The sequence below is a fragment of the Choloepus didactylus genome, chromosome 19, assembly GCF_015220235.1.
Source record: "Choloepus didactylus isolate mChoDid1 chromosome 19, mChoDid1.pri, whole genome shotgun sequence".
Taxonomy (NCBI): domain Eukaryota; kingdom Metazoa; phylum Chordata; class Mammalia; order Pilosa; family Megalonychidae; genus Choloepus; species Choloepus didactylus.
Window position 1 is genome coordinate 41,373,769 of NC_051325.1, and position 4,881 is coordinate 41,378,649.

A 4,881-nucleotide genomic window follows, 5' to 3' on the forward strand; every position below is an offset into this window, starting at 1 on the left:
TCACAATTCTTCCATGCACCACAATGGGGACCTCACCCAGAGCCTGGGGTCACCATGCCCCATGTTCGATCACCACGCTGGGCATTAGGGCATCTGAGGTGATGCTAGAGCTGGAAAGGAACTCAGGAATTAACTAGTCAACTGCCTCATTTTATAGATGGGGAAACCGAGGCCCATGAGGGGCAGTGACTCATGGTCACACAGATAGCAGATGGAAAGTCATCCTTTCTGAGAGGAATCATCAGAGAGACTTTGCCCACCTACTCTTGATCATAAAAATATTTCAAATCCTAGGTTCTAAAATAATTATGTGATAAACTCACATATTGTCCAGGAAGAGGCATGGTAGATAAAGAATGTGCTGGGGTCAGAAGGGGACAGGCCTACTTCTGCCAGTTCTTGCTGGGGCTTTGTTCTCTTCTCTGTAAAACTGAGATAATCATTCTTGCTCTGCTTACTTCAGGGGACTGTTGAAAGAATCCATGGTGATGGAAGTGAACCTACCCTACAGGAAGAGGGTAACTCTATAGGGGTCCTCAAACCTCATGACTCTGAACAGAGAATACTGTGAGTATGAGACCCCCAAAAAACTCCTGTAACTGTGCAGAACTGTTCCCATAAGAACTGGTCATCCTAGTCCTGGCCACCATGTAAACCTCAATTCTGAATACCCCAGGCAGCCCCACCTAACTGGGCAAAAGCTTTTCTATCATCCATAGCTTAACATTGGTATTTTTCTTCTCTGATTTGATTTTTCAGTTAAGATATGCATTTCACATTTGCAAATATTTATTCAGAACCTCCCAGGTGCACCTGAGAGGGCATGGAGACAGATGGGGTCATTTGCCAAGTGCTGAGACTCCTCGTTTTGGGTGGGTAGGCCACTGCATAGTTGCTGTCCAAGGCTAACTCCTCCTACTGCCCATCTAGTCTACTCCACTCCAGGCATCCTGGAAAATGGGCCATCACCTGTCCCTATTCTTTGTTAGCCTTTGCTTTCTTGATGTCATTTTGTTACTTTTTAGCTTAGAAGGGCTCCCCCATTCAGATACTTGTTAAATATTCAGTCCCTTTTCCCTGTGGTTCTTTATGGGCACAAAATTTCTATTTATATTTTTAAAATAGTCAGCCTCTCTTCCTTCACCTCTGAACAGTGATGAGTTCCAGCCGCCAAGTCCTGTCTAACCCCCAATCATCTTCCTCGTGCATCTGCCCCTATAGCTCTCCATCCCTCTCCACTTCTTCTCTCCACCTTGCTCCTTCTTTTCACAGCTGCAGGGAGGACAAAGGTAGTGGTAAAAGTGAGGCTTTGAAAGACAATGGAATGGGATGCAAATCCCAGTTCTGCCATTCATCTTGGGCAAGCAGCTTCATCTTTGAAACTTCTCCTGTATAGTGGTCATAATCATGCCAACGTTAGGAAATTCGGTGAGGTTTCTGAGATATTGCTGGTAAAATGCTCGGCACAATGCCCGATCCAGAAAAGGCACATGGCAACATTAGCCAAATCAAAAAAGAACAGTCCAATGGGTCACTTCTACTTCTCTGTCTCTCTCTCTCCCTTCACAGTTGGAAACAGCAATCTCTCTTATCTCCACTTCTTCATCTCATACTCCTCTCTCCCCACAGTGATATAGTATCTGCTGCTATCACTCTGCTGACCCCAAGATAGATGACAAGACCCTCTAACTGACCAATTCAATGGCCCCTTCTTGGTCCTTTTGCTGGCAGAAGCTGCCACTGGAAACTTCACATTTTTTCTCAAAACCCTCCTCCTTTGACACCCCTTCCTTAGGCAATCTCTAGCATCACATGGAAAGGGGCTACCTCTTCAGTGGAGGACAGGTAAGTTTATCTGGCGAGGCACTTGGAGAAACACAATTAAGGGACACACAGGTGAGTGGGAGTCAGACTGCGAAACACTCTGCTCCATTAGCAGAGACAACTGGATCCTCTGGACAATGAGGAAGGACAAAAGTTAAACCAGGAGCCATGGAACATTACCCAAGCTGGTTGGGAAAACCAGTGGGTAGCTGTGTGGATGATGGGTTGAAAGGGGCAGGGAGACAATGAGAAGGATGCAACTGTCTAGAAATTATTGGATCCAAATTAAAAGGAGCAGATGGACCCCCCAAAAATCAAGGGGTCAGAAAGACAGAAATAGAGGTGTGGGGTCACTATGATTAGGGATTAGGAAGCCCAGTCCAATCTTACTTACAGAACATCACTCATTACTACACATTCAGACTGTTAGGAGAGCCATTAGTCACAGTAGCTGTGGTGCATGCTGTGTGCCTGTGGTCCCCAGCTACTGACATTTCTTTCAGTACAAATTAGAACCCATATGACATTCATAAAAACACCTCTAAATCTGGAAATAAGAATGGGCTCATGTTTGACAAGTAATACCAAACCAAACCAAAAAGCCGACCACCAAAAAGCAGCCCACCAAACAACTCCCCATCCATAAGCAGTAGCTTACTCTGCCTGGTGCTAGTGAATAACGGGTGAGAGTTGGGAGTCTAAGCTGAGGCTGGGTCTTTCCTCAAAGCAGTCTGAGGGAATGGGGCCAGGAGGACTTGAATCTTAGTGAATTGGGTGAGTGTTGCAGTGGAGTAGAGGTGTGGGGAGAGGAGTTCTGACAGTATAACTCTAAAGAGGCAGATCACAATCTATGAGGGGAGAAGACAGAAACAGGAAGATGAGCAGTGCATTTGAGCAACTAAATTTGTGATCAGAGCTCAGGAATCAAGGGCCAGCCTGGCCTAGCTGTGAACCCTTGGGCAAGCCAGAGAATCCCAGCAGATTTCACTTGGCTAACTGGGAAACAGGGCAGTGGTCCATGCCCTGCACTCCTGCTGACTCACCTCCTGCCAAGGTACAGGGAGGTTCATATAAAAGTGGGAAAGTCTAGGAGGTCTCAACATGTGGAGAAGGGGTGGGGGCAGCTGTAGAGAGGGGAGAAGAGGGAATCCCTTCAACCTATAAATGAATTAGGGGCCCATCTACATCCATGTCTTACAGGGTGTCTACCAAATGTGGACTGTCGCCACAGGGAGGATGCCAAGCTGTGGAGCCTTTTACAAGGGCTTTCTCAGATACACCTTTATTCAAAATATTAGTCTGGCAGCTAGAAAATAATCTCTGTCATTTCAGAGTTGCCAAGAAGCACTGGAGGCAAACTGAATTTCCTTCCTTCCAGAAGAGACTGGGTCACCTAATTCCTTAAGGAATCTAGAGATTGCTTGATTAAGCATCCATCCACCCACCCACCCACTCAGTCATCCAGCCAACCAGCAGGTACCATGCCAGGTCATCTGGTCAAGGGACAGAAACTGAGCTCCTGACTTTAAGGGTTGTGCAGGGTTTTGATGGTCCATCTAAGGAGCTGGGACCACAGGCAATAGGGAGACGCTGAAGGGCTGTTTGTCTTCCTCCTCCCTAGACCCTTCCAAGTCTGCCCTGGCTCTAAGCTAAGACTCTTGAGAGTTCTGCATCCAAGAGACTTGGATTCTTTAATGCAAAAAACCCTTTGATTAAATACTTGATTGTCATAACACACTTTCTTCCAACTGTTATCTCTAAGACTGAAGTAACAAGGATCAAGTTTGCCAATATTTCACAGAAGACAGCTTTGGAAACATTACAGACTTCCTTGTCTAGCCCTCTCCTTGGCTTACTAATGTGCAACAGAGGCCTGGAGAAGAAAAGCAAGTAGAGGACAGCAAGGTGACTGGAGAAGTGCCCCCTCCTTGGAGGACTATTACCACCAGTGGGGGGCAGGGGACTGGCAAATGATTTAGCTGTCTTGTTTCCTGCTGAAAGAATACCATCTTAAATGCTGTTCTGACCGGTCACCCCTCCACTCTCATCAGATCCTTGATCATGGTAGTTCCCAGTCTGTTGAAAACTGACAAGTTCTCAGAACTGCATTTGGTGCCTACCACCAGCTTTAGACCACCCTCATATCTCCCAGTACAGTTCTCTAGCTTTCAACAGTGACCTTTTTATCCCAAAAAGCCTTTTTGGGTTCTGATTCTAGGGCAGCCCAATATTTGTGGTCCTTCCTTTTACTTTCAGCCCAGTCTCTTTATCTGTAAGCACAGAGATCATTAAGAACATCTCAGTTATTTCACTGCTTAAACATGAATATGTCTTTCAGGTCTCAATCTGAAAGTCAGTTCTCCACAACCTATATCAGCAACTCCTGACACACCACATGGGTTCACATGGTACATTGGCTAAAGCATAAAGCACATGTAGGCTGTCCTGCAAGTATACTGCCACCTTCTCAGAGATGTCACTCTCCTCATGAAAGGAGTTCCAAGACATTAGGGCTGGGAAGACTGTGTTTGCTCCAAAGACCACATTTTACCTATAAGGAAACTGAGACTTTGGAGCAGGGCAGCAAGCAGTTCCTTAAAACAGCACAGATCTAGGCCCCAGGGGGTCTAGTGATTACTGGGTACCATTTGAGCAATCATTTTCACACTAGGCACCAGAGCAATCAATGGTATTGCAGAGTGTGATTTTTTAAAGGCCTAGTGCCCCTACTCTTTTCTAGAAGTATCACCTACTTTTCATTTTCCTGAAAGGTATGTAATCACCAGGAAGAGGGGGGAGGTGCAGACAGCAATGCCTTGGTAAGGTGGAAAGCATTGTCAGGTAGAAAGAATGCTGATTTGGCAGCCACCTTGGGAGGGGGTAGGCTGCAGTTCCCTGCTGGAAAGGGCCACAAATCTTTCAGAGGGAGGCCTGTTTGTGACTCTTAAGTGAGCTTGACCTAACACAGAAAGCTGCTTTCTGAAGGAGAGCAAAATAAGCAATAATCTTGGCTTCATTTATCATCCAGGTGCCTCCATGGGAGAGAGGGACCACAAA